The following is an 18,524-nucleotide window of genomic DNA, read 5'->3' as shown; positions in this document are numbered from 1 at the left end:
AATCTCAAAGGATCTAGGAGTTTTCATAGATTTAAAACATAAATTCTTTTTCGTTTTTCGTGGTGGAAATTAGTGAATCGTCATTCACTTACCTTCAAATATTCTGCAATTAGGGTTACGGCATCCCTCTCCCGAGTTGTAGAATATTGTGTTGGGTCCTAGCCTTAGTATCTCATTTGGGTGATTTGCTAAGGACTCATTCAAATCAACTAACTTGAATTCGTTTTCTCCCGTATTGTAGATGTCAAAGTTCGACAACTATGGTTTTCCCAAATCCCGTGGAACAAGCATTCCACATGAAAATGATATTCCACGATTCGATCGAGGAACAAGAGATCATACTTCACTTCTTCCTCCTCCTCAAATTATTCTCCCTAACCCACAAGTTCAAAGGCTTGAAAAGTTCAAGATCACTCAATCCCTTTTGGCAAGTAAACATAAAGAATGAAAGTCGGTGTGTGCACACGTCCTAGGGATGAAGTCACACATTGATAGGTTAAGAATGTTGGGATCCGTTGTCTGTGAGGAAATGGCTGTTGATTGGGTTCTTCAGTCACTTCCTAACTCATATAGTGAGTTCGTAAGAGAGTACTATATGATGAACCGCGACGTGACCCTTATAGATCTCACATATATGCTTATTGCTGCTGAATCAGCAATGGTTTGGCACAATAGAAAAGCAAAGTTGATTGGTGAATCTGTCTTCAAGACCTCTATGGATATAGACAATGGCAACGAAAGACATGCTATGATTGAAAAGTTTGATCATAAGAGAAAGGCAATGTCTGAAGTAATTCCATGTCCTGTTCCAAGAGAGTCAATTTGCTTTTATTGCCAAGAGAAAGGGCATTGGAGACGAAGCTGCCCTATTTACCTAAGAGATCTAAGAGATGGGAGAGTCGAAACGTATGGCTCTAATATAGGTAAAATCCATTAACTAACTCTTTTAAGCTTCTATTATAGATTCTTAATACATAATGTGATAAGATTACAATTGATGTTTTGTAAGATCGAAGAAAAGAAAGGAAGCTTAAGGGAAGAAGTGAGCAAAATCTAACCGTGAAGGAATGGATTTGGATCGCATTTATCGAAGATTAGATTCTTGAGCTACTACTTAGAGTTAGAATTAGATTGCTAAGAAAGATGTATTAGCATAGTTTTTCAATGAATTGCATTGTAAGGACAAAATATTTCCGCAATAAAATAAATTTTGATTTTATATTATTTATTTATCCTTGCAATGGCGTATATGAAAAATTGATGTTTGGATGTTTCTATTATTAGCAATAATGGATTTGGTTCTTATTATGTTATTTATGGAAAGTCGAGAATTTACCAAATAGGGAGAGTTTCTCATCGCCCAAGTTTCAATTGGACAGAAACTTGGAATCATGCAACTTGGTTGCACGATGAATGAGAAATTTCATATTTGGAAATTAGACAAATTCATTGACAAAGTGTCAAGTGAAGGACTTGGAGATCGAATACACAAAGTTGCGTGTTGATCAAGTCCACCATAAGAGTAACAAAGATATTTGTCATGATTTACTAAAGGTTTAGTAAATATGATTATACTTACAAGATTAAGTGTAATTCTGAATTGATTGAAAAAGTTTAAATCAATAGCAGAACGAATAAGAAGAATCAAGTAGGCAGAAAGATAAAAGTTTCTCCATTCTAAGAAGAAGGGAGAGTACCTTTTATGCTTTATGATAGGTCTTAATGATTAAGAACCATATCTCAATTGATCCTCTAAGTAAATCTTAGCACAATTGTATGTTTAAGAAGAGGAATCAAGGATTGAAGAAATGGTTAAATCAAGAAGTCTATCATACTTCGTTCCAATGACAAGTCTTAAAGTTAAGATTGTGACAATGAGTGAAAAGTATTAAAGGTTTATAACATTCATCAAATGTGGAAAGTTGTGATGTCTTGGATAAGACAAAGACCAACTAGAACCAATTTATGAAGAGTCTTGATAAAAGCTACACTAACTCTTGAATATTTGTTTGTCAAGAAATGTTTATTGACAAGAGAATCTTATATGTCAAGGAGTCAGGGGGAGTCTTAATGGTCTTGAAAAGTTTCAAGAACAAATCAAATAGACCTTATCAATCATCAATAGCACACGAGTTGAGGTTTACAACCTATCGTGTTGACATCATTTTGTTTCTATGCCGTTCCAATTGAGTTAATTATGCATATGAGTTCTATGAGTTCTCATTTGAATGCATAAAAGGCAAGGACCTTGATCAATGGAAAGTACACTAATAAGAAAAGGTGAGCTGCTTAACTACTTGGAAGACATGGTAGGCAGCTGTGCTACCATAAAGGCAAGAAATCGAGATCAAGAAAGTTCGATCCATATGAGTTTGAATTTGTCGTAAACTTTGGTTTTGAAAAATTCACATGGATAGGAACAAATACACCGTTAAATCTAAGTTTCATAAGATTTCCTCCTTCATGAAAATGATTGTGAGGAAATGCTTTCACTAAGAAAGATTTTAAGAAGATAGTGATTGTAAAATTGCATTCTCGAATTCGATTATGGTTACGGTATCCCTTTCCATAATTTGAATTGTGAGGTTTGGCAATTGTTTACACACACATATGAACTATCTAAGGCAAAGGTGTATAAGTTCAAGAAGCATTGATAAAAGATTATCAAAGCACTAAGTATTAGAAACATGAACTTAAGAAATTCAATAAGCATTGTTTTTTGAAAGTTAAGCTGTTTCTGAATACATGTCAAAGCTAGTGGGAGCATAAGTGTTATGTTTTATAGTAATCATCATGATAGTGGGAGCATAAAAGTTATGATTGTATGATTATTATGGGACGTATTTCAAGTTGGCAATATTAATTATAGAAAACAAGAGTTATACCTTGCAAAGTCGTAAGGGTTGTAAAGTTGTTTTGCTATAATTAAGGGAGAGAATATTATGCTTCATTTCAAATCTAAAGGCTTAGGTTGTGGAATGTTAATAAAATTTAGTCAAAGGTACATAGTGTGTTCTTAAAATTTTGATTATGATTACGGCATTCCTCTTCACAATTCGAATTTTGAGAACATAGCAAATAAAACATTATGTATCGTGTCTTATACGCTTCGGGTATAGGATCGATTGCAAATGCTTTAATATTTGACCATTCTAAAATTTTCCAAATGTCTTGCGCATTTAAAGGGAAAAGGGACTAGAATCGGTTTTGACTAAGATTATTAAACAAATATCAAAGGACAATCCAAAGTTCGACGAGGATTGGTTGCTTGTGAGTAGTTGGAAGCATGGTATTGAATGGACCATATCGACATTATTATAGAAAATATTCTATTAAGAATGAGTTGTCATATGGAAATTATGGAAATGTTTCCATATTGGATGGACCATATCGACATCATTACGAATAGATAAGATTCTATTAAGAATGAGTTGTCATATGGAAAATATGGAAGCGTGTCCATATTGGGAATTGAATATTGAAAAATCTATGACTAGATTAGAAACTTTTATGCAAAAGGATGTTCAAAGGAATGTACTTTGAGGAATTGTCTTGTAACAATGTCCGATAGAGGACTTTGTAATATCATTGGCAATAGTCTATGTGACTTTGGTGCAGTGACATTACAAAAGGATCATTGCATAGAATGTTAGAATCTAGCATATTCTATAAGTAGCAAGAATTTGATATTCTCACACTTATGAAAAAGGATTTGGAGTTGTGAAATGAGAATGATTGGAAATGTGTTCAATTTGATCTACTTCACAAAAGTAAGAACCATAGGAAAACATTGTGTGCATGCTAGGAGCATGGGACAAGTGTAATAATTCAAGTAAGAAGTTGATTACCCGAAACGACAAATAATGAGTAATCAATATGGTGATAAATAAAAGGAGTTTTATTTATACTCAAAGGTTTGAGGCCATATGGGATTAGTATTATTCTTGTGTTTCACATTTGCATGTTTTGACTTCCAGAATAATTGAATTTATTAAGAATAATCAAATTATTCGAACGGGCCACAGTCGTTCATATGTTGGAAGTAGATATGAATGAAGATTGTCGTGAATTGGTGTGTGGATTGTCTAAAGAGCATTAGACATAAGCAAATGTTTGTTGCAACGTTCATGAATGCTTATGAATATGATTTGAGCATTGAACTAAACCCACGCTCACTTGGATCACTCCATGAATTGTATCATGAGTGATTGGTGAGATGATAACATCTTATATTCTTGAAACCGAGATGTGTGAGTTGTATCTTGCAAATCGGTTGCACATTGATAATATGTAAACGCACTAGTAACTTGGTGTTATAAAAAATATTGTTGTGTGTGATTCGGTGAGTAAGTGCAAGCAAGCATTGTATCAAAGTTTATCCGTTCCTTTTATCCAAAGTAGGATAAAAGCAATATCTTTGGGCCCCTCGATGATTTAGTGATGACAAACGTAAATGCTCGGCCGGGCTAGGGCTAATTTGATTTGTTCAATTAGTCAGTCGTCATAAATCGGGAATAGAGATATAGTACAAAGAGAATGATTTGAAATCATATCTCATTTGATATCTAGAATGGAGGAATATATGATCCCTTATCTAAGGAGACGCGTATATGATAGGATCAGAGTTGACAGCGGCTTTGAAAAGCTACGATTGCAGATCAGGATCTGAAGTCATACACAGAATAGTTATTAGACTTATCCAAGTGGGAGACTGTTGGATTAGTGTCTAAGTCCATAACTATTTTGGTATGTACTTGACCCGATGGTGCATGGTTCTTTTGGGTTGCCTTCACCAAAGCAACTTGATAGGATGAATTATGGAGAGAAAGGATTAAATATGATTTATTAATATATTATGAGAATAATATATTAAAGGAGAAATCATATTGTTTAATTAATATTAGTCAATAATTAATTGGTAATTAGTTTTGTGACTAAAAGAGATTAATTAACCTTAAGGGACTGGAATTGTAATTATAAGATAATTGCAATTTGGGCCATGGATTGCCTTTTATTATAAGGTGGACGAATTCTATGGGGGAAGCCCATATGAAATCGTCCAAGGCCTTAAGGAAAGGGCTCCATGGGTTTCTTAGGGCTTAAGCAACCATATTAGGGTTTCCTTGTTAGATAACCCTAATTGCCTCACTATATATATAGACCCCTTAAGGACCAAAAACGTGGACAAGCAACCTTCTAGGGTTTCACACGTTTTTGGGCAGCCTCTGACCTCTCTCCTATTCATCCTCTTGCTTATGGTGTTTGTGAGCCATTAGAGGAGTGACACTTGTGACTCTAAGCCTTCCAAAGTCAATACAAGGAGATTTGGGATTGTTATTGCTACATAACAATCAAGGTAATATTATAAACCTATTCTCATGTTAATATGATTACTTGTATGCTCGAATTAGGGTTTATAGTCTTGGATAACTTGCATGTACAATAGAGAAACCTAGATCCAAGCATTAAGGTTTGTATGAGCACATAGGATGTTCTTAGGACCAAAACCCATCAATAATGATCACTTTCCTTGATGATTTTATTGATATAAAATGTTGAATATAGAGATAAATGTATGAATGCGAGTAAAATTGTCATGTGTGAGCTCAGTGTGTCTGTAGTGTGCTAGTTACAGCTGTTATTTATAGTCTAATGCTAATAACAAGAAGTCCGATAATTCCAGGATCCTCCAAAATCAGCATATGAACATCATTTGACCTGGTATTCCGGGTCTTTATCCTGGTTGAGATGGCTCTCCGCTGAGAATGGGTCTTGTGTTGACTCATTCTTCACATGTGAGAAAAATAAACAAAATATAGTCGTTAAAAGTGTTAGAAACATAAGTGGTACTAGTCAGGATCACAGGATATGTTTAAGGATCCTAAGGCTTCAGAAGTATTTGAGGATCCTGAATATAAGTTGAGGATCACAATTGCCACCAAATTATACCTATCAAATATGGAGGTTAGTTTTACCGTATTTAAAGGTATGATTTAATAATAGATGAAAGAGATAAAAGATTAGAATTTTAAACCATAATAAGATAGGGTTTATCTGCCCAAGGTTAATCATTACACATTCAAATCGTACCCTCTCTCTTCCACCATAGGGTTAAATAGGGTGATCCTGTCTAGTCCTTTTACCCTTCCTAACATGTATACGATTACTTTCCCAGGTAATTTCTTCCTCTTGTTTTTCATGTGTACATTTCTATTACGATCATGGGCAAGAAATGGTTTGTTCTCGTGCCAGTATTACTGCTTCTTCATAGAATGGCTTCGTCGATCAAGGGATTTTGACCCAATCCAAGGTTTGTTTCATCAATAATGAGGACATGCATTCCCTTAAGGCCAATGAAGCCTTCCCCTCTGATGTAATCTTCAGATCCTTTGACCCTTCCAAGTAGTCTGACTTCGTTTCTCTTTCTTGGGAATCTTTCCTTGAATATCCCTTTTCGTTAGGCCTCAAATACCCCTTTTCGGGTATCATTTATGATTTCTTTCAAGCCACCAAGCTTTCCTATGTCCAAGCAATGCCCATTATTTGGAGGATTTTGTACTGGATTGAGCGAGTGAATCATTCCCATAATATATACATTGGTCTTGCTGAGTTAGCTTCTATTTATGATCTCTTTACTTTCGGGAATTCTCACTTCCTATTTAGGGTTAAGACCAATAAATCCCCCTTGTCTTGAAAACTAAACACAAGAATGGATCCTGGAAGGAGAAGCTCTTTTTTGTAAGGCGAGATTCTATCTATGGCAGAGATCTCTTGCCCAAATCTTGGGTTGAAAAGGGTAGGATCTTATCGAGGATAAGGTGAGACGTTTTCTTGCTTTACCTATAGACGTCATATCATTCAAGATTGAGTCTCCTAGTCTTTAAGAGGGTTCATCTGCAACAGCTTCGATGGCCACCGATAAGGATTTTACCTATTTAAATTTTAAAGATCCTGAGTTGACAGGGATCCTAAACTAATGAGGCTCTTGTGTGACATGTAGGATCTAAGGCAACTCGCCCCAACACACGATTTGGTTTGTATGATCTTGAAGAAGATATGTCAAGTGGCTTGATTGCAATAAAGCAAGAGAAAGGCTCTCCTCCCCTTACTTTTAAGAGAGCTCAGATTGATCTCACTACACAGACCTCTAGTTTTTGAAATAGGAAGACTGTAGAAGCTACAAATTTGATCCAGGAAAACCTCAGATCTAAGGAGGCACTCCAGAATTTGGTTTCCTTTTCCCAAGTCATAAGTAGTCATGTGATTCTAGTTTCAATCATTCACTCGCTTTTACTGATGCCATGTTCTATTTTAGGTTTCTGCTCATGTTTTCCAGTTTGCCATTGATATAAGGATCTGGGCCGAAAGGACCGAGCAAGCCCTAAAAAAGCAGGGGAAGGAGTGGAAGGCGACTAACAACGATCTCTTAAGGAGGGTGGAGATGCTGAGTAAGGAGAAGGCCGGAAAAGGAGGAAGAGCATGTTGCGGAGATGAAAGACGTGATAGCAGAGGTGAAGGCTAGTGTTGTTGCGGGCGTCTGTGAGGCAAAGGTCAAACTCGAAGAGGACGTGGCTAATGTGGGATCCTGGTATTAGGCTAGTTGGCGCGAAGCCTTGGTCAAAATAACTAGTAAAACTGTTAATACCAGTCAGGATCCTAATGGGAAGCAACAGAAGGTGGGTGAAGGGAAAAAGGTTCCCGACGATGATAACCAATCTATGGTTTAGTCCTATTAAGAAAAACATATTAAATGGTTTTAGTTTGGGGATGTAAGACAATTTCTAACTTTTTCTTTTATGGGGTTGATGGGTGATATGTGCATATCTATACATATAATTGTACATCATATCTTAATATTTTTAATTACTTTTATGCCCTTTATAGAACAAAAGGTGCTTAATTTGCTATGTATTGTGTTTTAGGGGTAAAAGATATGCTTGGAGAAGAAAGGAAGTTGGAAGCTAGAAATTTGAATGAAGACTTTTAAATGAAGAAAAATACTCTCAACACATCATGGTGACCCTACCACAACGTGTTGTTTTGAGCTTTCCTGATTGACTTCGAAGACTTGCTGAATACGGGATAATCATGAAGGCCACAACGTGGTGACCCTACCACGTCGTGGTGCCCTAATTTCATAAAATTATAAATATATCCCATTCTACTTCGAATTAAGAACTTTTGTTGGGAGCTTTTGATGATTTTTAAAGGCCAAGGATCTGAATTAAAGCTTGGATGTGAAGAAATCGTTTATAGCTTGGTAATGGAGAGTATTAAGGCAATAAAACTCTTAATTACGACTTTCTATTGTAGTTTAATCATGTCTATACATATGAAATTCATTTTTCTAACTTTAGTTGCTGAAATCATGGGCTAAAACCCTATGACTCTCGTTTAGCCTAGGGTTACTTGATTACTTATGGTTTGATTTATGGTTTGGATTTTGTTTTATTTGTTGTTTGTTGATTTAGCTTATTAAAGAACCTCCCGTGCTTGTGATAACTGATTTCTCTATTTATTGTTGAATTTGATTAAGTTTGTATGACCATCTTCCTTAATTGAATTTGAATCTTATGATCTTGTGAATTGCAAAAATGTTGGACTAGAGTTTTGAACAAGACCTAGGGTTAAATAGAAAAGTGGCTAAATAAGTGTAGGAGCTAATATATGACGACCAATTATATATTGAACTAAATCAATAAACCAATTTGATCAATTTATTATAAGTCTAATTAACTCAAACTGAACACTAGTAAACTTTTTATTTTATCCGCTTGATCATCGTATGAACGAGCTTGTTTGCTAAAGAATTAAGTTAGTGAACACTAATTTGGTCATCTTAGGAATCGGTAACCAATGAAAGTATAATCCATTGCACTTCCATAAATCAACCATAATAACAAGTAAATCTGAAGCTAAATGAATCTCTCAAATACCTTGGTTTAAATCGTCTTTGTGTGTTCCTTGTTTTGGTTTTAGTATTTTCTTCATTAGTTGATAGTTAGTTAGTTTGGTAAACTAAGTGTCTAGTCTTGCAAAACTAGAGAAAAACCCTTTTCTAAATTTATTTGTAATTTAGTTAATAGTAGGTAAGAATTAGCTAATAATATCGTTCCCTGTGTTGGATACCTGTCTATTGTGCTATACTATTTACAACAAGGTAAACTACCTTAGGTAGAAATTAGTTACATTAGTAGGATAAAACTAGTGCGTAATTATTTTCCACATCAAGTTTTTGGCATCATTGTCGGGGAGCGGTCCAGCATTAGTTATTGTTAATCTGCTATTTTATTAGGATTTTTTCTGTTTATTTGCTTTTAAAACTCGTTTTAGGTTTTTCTTCTGTTTGACTCACCATGTCGTGGTCCTTAACACCACGTCGTGGTGTCGTAACAGTTAATTTCTAGTTTTTGTTTTTGTTCTTTTTACGCATTTTAATTGTTTTATTGCAGTAGTTATGACCCATGGATAAAATACACCTTTGAATCCACCACTTGATGACCCGGAGTCAGCTTTTCGTAAGAACACTGATAAAACCATAGGAGAATCTGCAACACCAAAGAAATCACCTTTCAAGAATCTCAAATAAATTTTTAGTAAGAATAAGGGAAAGCAAGTGGGAGAATCAAGCAAAACCCCTAAGATCAAAAGCATATAGAACAATCCAACAAAAGAAGACGTCGATTACAAAACAGACGAGGAAGGAAGCGAAACTGAAAGCGAGCAAGACAGCGAACCCGACAACATCATGTCAGACATTGTCGACATTTCGATGGAGGCATAAAAGAAAAGAATTATTGACGACAATGGTCCGAGACTTGTGCAACCCGCCATTCCAGCTACTGCCATTTTTGAACTGAAGGGGCACATCCTTTCCCTGCTAAAAGAGATTCCATTCACCAGGAAAGATCATGAAGATGCCTACAAACATCTTAATGAAGTCAATCATATCGCCGACAACTTCAACATCCCAAATGTCCCACATGAAACAGTGTTATTAAGGATGCTTCCAGTTACTTTCAAGGGAGCTGCCAAAGACTGGTTGAAACCATTACCACCCGACGCAATCCCTACATGGGCGAAAATGCATGAAGATTATTAGAACAATTTTGCCCACCATCGAAGGTGGCTAAACTCAAAAAGCCTATAGCTAACTTTGAGCAACAAATTGGTGAGTCGCTATATGAAGCATGGGAGCGCTACAAGGGATTACTTTGGAATTGCCCCCAAAACGATTTAAGTGTGCAAGAAGAAGTTTCAATCTTCTATGATGGGGTAAATGTCACTACAAGGCAACTCCTGGATTCCCAAGGACCATTAAGAAAGAAGAATCCCGCTGAAATTAAGGAGCCAATCAAAGAATTTGCTAAACATTCAAGAGAATACCATAACCCAAGGAATGATGTAGCAAGGGGATCGGAAAATTCAACTTCGTAGGACATGTTGGCAGTTTTAGAAATGTTGCAAAGCATGGATAGAAGGATGACTGACGTGGATCAAGCAATCCATGATATACGAGTGGGGTGTGAAAACTGTAATGGGTTGCATATAACCAAGGTCTGTGATCTTGATGAGAATAGAAACCGAAAGGTTCAAGCATTCTACTCGAGTGGTGATCAATATGATGAAGACTAGAGAAATCCCAAGAAGAAGTGGTGTTACCTTATGATGAGTACAAGAAAGCCAAGGAAGAGAAGTATGAACAAAAAACAAGAGGCTTTTACCAAAGGGAGGAACCAGCTACTGAAAACAAACCAGATTTCGAGTCAATGCTTACCTGTTTTGCAGCTGCATCTGAGAAAAGGCATGAGGAAAAAAGTAGCAATTAGAGAACAACAAGCTCTAATGAAATACCATCAAGCCTTACTAAGAAATGAGCAAGCTTCAATCCTCAACATTGAAAAACAACTCGAGCAACTAGCTAGCCAATTCAATGATCGATAACCGGGAGAACTTCCAGGAAACACCGAACGAAACCTAAGAGGAGCTCACCTCCAATAAATTACGAATAGAAGTGGGAAAATCGTTACTCATTTAACTCCTATTGACAGAAACAACCCGAATGTTGAGCAAGAAGTTCGAGAAGAAAGTCAACAAAAGAATTCTGAACAGTCTCCACGATGTGGTGAGGACACTACGTCGTGGCAGGAATCTGAAAAGAAAAATATGGACCTTGTTAAGCAAGTTCATCTGCCCATCTTCCTTTATTTTTATCTAGCCTTTTCTTCAAGTTATTGACTATGACTTTGTTTCTAGATTTTCCTTGACCGTTGGATTGAAGGTAAACAGGGGTGGACATTGTCATTTTGATTTCCCAACATGTGCAAAAGTCTCTAGGCCTTTTACTTATGAATTTGGATACATTGTCACATATAATTTCGACAGGGATCCCAAACCTGGTCAGGATATTACGTTTGATAAACGACACCACCTCCTTATCTCTTACTTGAATAAAATCCTCAGCCTCAATCCACTTCGAGAAATAGTCTGTCATTACCAGCATGAAGACTTTTCCTCCAGCCTTAGGTAATTTTCCTACTATATCCATCCTCCATTTCATCAATGGCCAAGGGAAGATGATAGGATGTAAAGGTTTTGTTGGTCGGTGTAGGATGTTGTTATCTCTTTGGCAAGCATCACATTTTTTAGCATACAAGAAGGGTCTTTCTTCATGGCTGGCCAATAGTATTCCGTTCTCAACACCCTAGAGCACACAGATCTACCCTTAGTGTGGTTATCATAATCTCCTTCATTTATGTCTTTTAATACGTTTGCAACCTCATGATCTTCTAGGCATCTAAGATATGGACTTGTCATGGATTTCCCATATATCTTACCTTGGATCATCACAAACGTGAAACCTTGATTTTGAATGACTTGTCACTTTTTTCTTCCCTCAGGATGGTTTTGGAGATATTCCACAATGGGTTGAATCAAGTATCTTGAATTTGGGGGAGGATCCTCAATGTTAAAATCTTGATGAGGAAGTTGAGGATCAGGATCCTTTATTGTAACGACACTAGGTGTTACCTCGTCATCGTCAGTATCATTCAATCTTTTGGCAGGATCCTAAATCGCTAGGATCATTACATGGATTATCGAGATCCTGATTTCTAGTGGGATTTTGAGGGAAGATCCTAGATTGGCTAAGGCATCCACTTCAGCATTGTCTTCTCTTGACCCTTGGTTTAGGCTGAATGCTTTGAATTCAGAGGCTAAATTTTTGAGGATCTAGAGGTCTAGTGCTAGTCTTTCTCCTTTTATAGCATAGGATCCTTTAAAATGGTTAGTTATTAATAAGGAGCCGACATATACCTAAAGATCCGTGATTCGAAGATCTTTGGCTAGCTGTAGTCCCATGATTACCGCCTCGCATTTAGCCTATTTATTGGTTTCATCCAACTCACAACTGATTACCTGGGTAGGATATCCCCCTGTGGCGATGTTAGTGTGATCCTTATTCCATTTCCTCTTTGGTTTGATGCTCCATCTGTAAATAGTGTCCATTTTCCCATGCTTTCTTCTTCTAGGAGTTGTTTGGCGTCTATTTCTGCTTCGACTTGTAGATCATCAGTAAAGTCAACCACAAAGTCTGCTAATGCTTGAGACTTTATAATGGATCTTGGCTCATACTTTATGTCATGCATGCTTAGTTTCACAGACCATTTTACCATCCTTCCTGATAGTTATGGTTTTCTCATAACATTCTTAATAGGGTAATTAGTTCTTACATATATAGGGTACATTTTGAAATAGTGTATTAATTTACTAGAAGTAGTTACTAATGAAAGTATAATTTTTTCAAGGTGAGAGTACCAGGTCTCAGGATCCAAGAGACTTTTACTTAGGTGATATTTGTTTTTTCAGAAAAATCACTTCTGACCACTTATTGATGCGCCGCGCAGCACTTAGCCTTTCGAAGTTGTTTGTTTTTTGGAAGACTTCTAACTTAAAAGTTGTTGCACATGTGTTGCGTGGTGTAGCATTGGACCATTCTCTTCAAACCACTTCTCACTTACTTTAAGTTATATTATTCAACTTAGATTTGTTTTTTTTCAACAACATTTTTATTAATTTAATAATACTAGAAGAATATTATAAACAATTGGAGTATATTTTACACAATTTCAAATAATTTTAAAAACATTTGATAAATTTCATATATATATATATATATATATATATATATATATATATATATATATATATATATATATATATATATATTGTTCATGTTATATTTTCTACAACCGAATATTAATATATTATAAAGTTAATCATTAAAATTGCAAAATGTACTCAAGTTAACTGGAAAAATAATCCCTATCTTGAAAATTTTAACAAAAATGAACATGTTTTTAACTAAATTAACTATTTTATCTATTGCTATTTAGCAAATATTATGTTTAATTTTCTTATATAAACCTTTTTAGAAATCATATCATAACAATGATCTTATATTTGATTTGCATATTGTAACAGCCCGGAATCTCAGGTATTGTTAAATTATGTTTTTGGGGTGATTTAAGAGGGGACTCGGCGAGTTGGAGCCTAGACTCGCCGAGTAGGATCGCAGACTTGGTTGCGGGTTCGCGACTGGACTCGACGAGTCCAGATATGGACTCAGCGAGTCGACGTTGTTCAGCAGAAACCCTAGCCGTTTGGTTTTGGAACGTATATAATGCACTTATAGGCCGTCATTGTCCGTCTTTAGTCGACTGAGAAGAACCCTAAATGGCTGTGGGCATCTAGAGCAAGATTGAAGGATATTAGGGCTTTGAAGAAATTGTTGTGCAAGGAGGAGAAGAGTTTTGGCTAAAGGAACAGCAAGGGATTCGAGTTCTGCGGTTTGGGGACACAAAGAGTGCGTTATTCAGGTAATATTTCGGATCCTTTCTGTATTGTTGATGTGTGCATGGATTTAGGGTTTATGGAACCCATTTGGTGATTAGATGAATTAGTACCTTGTTACCCAAACGACTATAACCCTGTATTAGGACCTTTAGAGGTCCAGAAGGTCCCATGCTTGTGTATTTCGGGACAAAACTTATCTCAGGAAGCAGTTGATCGACTGCATGGCATGGACTCGCCGAGTCCGATGAACAGACTCGGCGAGTAGCTTGGAGATTTACTGGAACTCGTCGAGCTGTTCTTCAGACTCGGCGAGTGGAGTCGGGGTGGCCCCGCGATTCTTCCACGAGGATCTCGTCGAGCCAAGAGGGATACTCGACGAGTAGAAAGGGAACATCAGGGGAAGTTGGGGAGGACGTCTAGACTCGCCGAGTCGTCATGGCACTCGCCGAGTCCGGTCGAGTTGACCGTTGACCGTTGACCGTTGACCGTTGACCAGAGTTGACCTAAGTCTGACTTCTTAGGAATAGTCACACTTAGAAGATATAAGTGTTAATGAGGGATATGTGATGTTATAGGGAGGTTGTAGCTCGTCGGATTGTGCACGAGTGATTTCAGGATTTGCTAGCTTTCAGCATTCACGAGGTGAGTCTTCTCACTATACTGTACCCGGAAGGGTTTGACTGTGTGACCGGAAGGTCGGATATGATATGTGATATGTATGCTATATGTGGTAAGTTATTTGTTATATGTGCTATGTATGTCATGGGCCGGAATGCGATTATATTATGAGCCGGAAGGCAATATGTTATGGGCCGGAAGGCGATATGTTGTGTGATGGACCGGAAGGTCGGCGTGGGTAGGACCGGAAGGTTTACCCAGCAGGGACGGAAGCCCCCTGAGACACATGGACCGGAAGGTCAGGGCCTGGAAAGGCGTATGTGCATAAGTTGTATATTGGGGAACTCACTAAGCATTTATGCTTACAATTGTTATGTATGTGTTTCAGGTACTAGTGAGGACCGTGGGAAGGCGCCGGCGTGATCGATACACACTGAAGGATGCTTTTATGATCTTGGGATTTAGACAGTTTGTATTTGACATGACACTTAAATTATTTACGCCTTTTTTTGAATGAAAATACTCTATTTTAAAATGAAAAAAATTTGTTTGAAAATTTGCGTTGTTACAATTGGTATCAGAGCCTTGGTTTAAGGGATTCGGGTGCACCTTCGTGACGACGAACTTCACTCTGGCAGAGATTACAGCAGTGACATGGGAGGGGTTTACTGCTATGTTCAGGGACGAGTACGTTCCCCCGGTGGAGAGGGAACGATTGGTTCAGGAGTTCTTAACCCTCAAGCAGGGTACTGATTCTGTTGCGGTGATCACGCGAAAGTTTCATGAGAGGGCGATGTTCTGCCCCGAGCTGGTATCCACTGATCAGGCTCGGATGAGCCGGTACTTGGGTGTGTTGAGGAGGGATATCCGGGAGTTTGTGTCAAACTCCACCTACCATACTTTTGCTGAGCTTCAGGCAAATGCTAGGAAGCGCGAGATCGAGTTGGAGACCCAGGCCAGGGAGGAGGCCGAGTCTCAGCGGGTGGACCGGCGACCGGTTCAGTTCCAGCCGGCAGCCAAGCGGATAAAGTCCGCCGATTCGAGGACAGGAGGTTCGAAGGGCCGCACTTGCGGGAAGTGCGGCAAGAGTCATGATGGGGTATGTCGATCTGGTGCTTGCTACAAGTGTGGCAAGGAGGGGTACATTGCTAGGGAGTGCCCCAAGGGGTTTACGGTTTGCTTTCATTGCAACCAGACAGGCCATCGGAAGGCCGAGTGCCCTCAGCTTCGTCAAGGATCTGCACCTACTGCCGGGACTACTGAGACTCGACCGGTGAAGGTCGAGGCCCCGAGGGCTCGTGGGAGAGCCTTTCAGCTGACTGCGGAGGAGGTCCGCGCTGCGGCCGATGTTGTGGCAGGTATGCTGTAATTCATGTATTCATTTTTTTATGTTGAGATGTTATGCTTATGTTATTATATGCGTAGGTACTTTCCTTGTGAACTCTGTGCCTGCCTTAGTGTTATTTGACTCGGGTGCGAGTAGGTCCTTTGTATCTTTAGCCTTTAGTCAGCATATCAGCGTTAGTCGTGAGTCGTTGAGCCGACCTTTGAGAGTTTCTATAGCTGACGAGAAAGTGATTTATGCCACGGAGGTTCTTCAGGGATGCGTGCTAGAGATTTTCGGGGTTGAATTCCCGATAGACCTGATTCCTATTACGATGGGTGACGTATGTGTCATCGTGGGCATGGACTGGTTGAGCCGATTCGGCGCTGTCATCGACTGTGAGCGTCAGCTGGTGACTATACGAGACCATAGTGGGGGAGTTCTTTCGGTGTACGGCGAGGGTACCCGTTCGGGATCTACTTTTTGTTCGGACGCTAGGGCGAGGCAGTGTCTACAGCAGGGCTGTAAGGGTTTTGTGGCGTATGTGATGGATACGCGGGAAGTTTCCGAGAGACCGAAGTCAGTGGAGGAGGTCCCAGTGGTGCGTGAGTTTCCAGATGTTTTCCCCGAGGAACTGTCGGGCGTACCTCCTGTGAGACAAGTAGAGTTTGGTATTGACCTGGTTCTGGGGGCCGCGCCTATTGCTAAGGTGCCTTATCGTCTTGCACCTCCAGAGATGCAAGAGTTGTCCTCGCAGCTCCAGGAGTTGTTGGGGAAGGGATTCATTCGGCCAAGCAGCTCGCCATGGGGAGCACCTATTCTGTTCGTCAAGAAGAAGGATGGTTCACACCGGATGTGCATTGATTACCGGGAGTTGAACAAGTTGACGGTCAAGAACCGTTACCCGTTACCGAGGATCGATGATTTATTCGATCAGTTGCAGGGAGCATCTTGGTTTTCCAAGATCGATCTGAGGTCAGGGTACCATCAGGTGAGAGTGCGGGATGAGGATGTCCAGAAGACAGCGTTTAGGACGCGTTATGGGCATTATGAGTTTGTGGTGATGCCTTTCGGGCTCACCAATGCCCCGACGGTGTTCATGGATCTCATGAACAGGGTATGCAGGCCGATGTTAGATCGGTCAATGATTGTATTTATCGACGACATTCTGGTGTATTCGAGATCTAGAGAGCAGCATGAGGAGCATTTGAGGGAGGTCCTTGAGGTGTTGAGGTCGGAGAAGCTTTATGCAAAGTTCTCCAAATGTGACTTCTGGTTGCGGGAGGTCCAATTTTTAGGACATGTTGTTAATTAGAAAGGGATATTGGTCGATCCGGCCAAGGTTGAGGCGGTGATGAGTTGGGAGGTGCCAAAGTCACCCTCTGAGATCAGAAGCTTCTGTGGGTTGGCAGGGTATTATCGGAGATTCATTAAGGATTTCTCCAAGATCGCAGTGCCGCTCACCAGATTGACCCGGAAGGGTGTTGCATTCTCATGGGGACCCGAGCAGCAGACCTCCTTTGAGACACTTCGCCAGAGGTTGTGCGAAGCCCCGGTATTAGCTCTCCCGGAAGGAATGGAAGATTTTGTAGTATATTGTGACGCATCGATTTCGGGACTGGGTGCAGTGTTGATGCAGAGGGGTCATGTGATAGCGTATGCGTCGAGGCAGCTGAAGCCTCATGAAGTGAGATATCCCACGCATGATTTAGAGTTGGGGGCAGTAGTATTCGCTCTCAAGATTTGGCGTCACTACCTGTATGGGGTTCGATGTACGATATACACGGACCATAAGAGCTTGAAATATTTGATGGATCAGCCCAACCTAAATATGCGTCAGAGGAGGTGGTTGGATGTGGTCAAGGATTATGATTGTGAGATCCTGTACCACCCAGGCAAGGCTAATGTGGTAGCCGACGTGTTGAGCCGTAGGGCGGAGAGCACTCCATTGCGAGATGTATGCTTGAGACTGACTGTGATGACTCCAGTATTGGATGCTATTCGTGGGGCACAGGCCGAGGCTGTGCGGCCAGAAATGCAGAAGAAAGAGCGGATTGTGGGGTTAATTTCAGAGTTCGTTAAGGATGGGCGAGGGCTTATGACGTTTCAGGGTCGGATCTGGGTACCGTTCGTGGGCGGTACGCGTACTACTTTGATGGAAGAGGCTCATAGATCGAAATTCTCGATCCATCCCGGTGCTACGAAGATGTATTTGGATTTGAGGAAAGAGTATTGGTGGCCCTGTATGAAGAGGGACATGGCATGGTTCGTTGAGAGGTGCTTGACCTGCCGTAGGGTTAAGGCCGAGCACCAGAGACCGCATGGCAAGTTACAGCCATTGGAGATCCCCGAGTGGAAGTGGGAGCAGATCACTATGGATTTCATCACCAAATTGCCGAGGACTGCTAGGGGAGTTGACGCAATTTGGGTGATTGTGGATAGGTTGACGAAGAGTGCACACTTCCTTGCCATCAGCGAGAGTTCTTCAGCGGAGAAGTTGGCGGAGATATATGTGAGAGAAGTGGTATCTCGGCATGGAGTGCTGATCTCGATTGTTTCAAACCGTGATGTGCGCTTCACTTCCAGGTTCTGGAAGAAATTCCATGAGGAGCTGGGTACTAAATTGCATTTTAGTACCGCATACCATCCCCAGACAGACGGTCAGAGCGAGCGGACGATTCAGACGCTGGAGGACATGCTTCGAGCGTGTGTGTTAGACTTCGGGGGT

The 18,524-nt window shown here is 39.6% G+C and overlaps 1 non-coding gene across 1 annotated transcript; it reads right to left on the bottom strand.

Annotated features, from left to right (window-relative positions):
* Nucleotides 1-10,131: 10,131 nt before the first annotated feature.
* On the bottom strand, nt 10,132-10,238 carry LOC111895488 (small nucleolar RNA R71). The gene has a single exon (XR_002851576.1). It is a non-coding gene; the product is annotated as a small nucleolar RNA R71 (small nucleolar RNA).
* Nucleotides 10,239-18,524: the final 8,286 nt, after the last annotated feature.

Source organism: Lactuca sativa, chromosome 9, assembly GCF_002870075.4.
Source record: "Lactuca sativa cultivar Salinas chromosome 9, Lsat_Salinas_v11, whole genome shotgun sequence".
NCBI classification, from domain to species: domain Eukaryota; kingdom Viridiplantae; phylum Streptophyta; class Magnoliopsida; order Asterales; family Asteraceae; genus Lactuca; species Lactuca sativa.
This window is presented reverse-complemented; position numbering and strand designations above follow the sequence as displayed.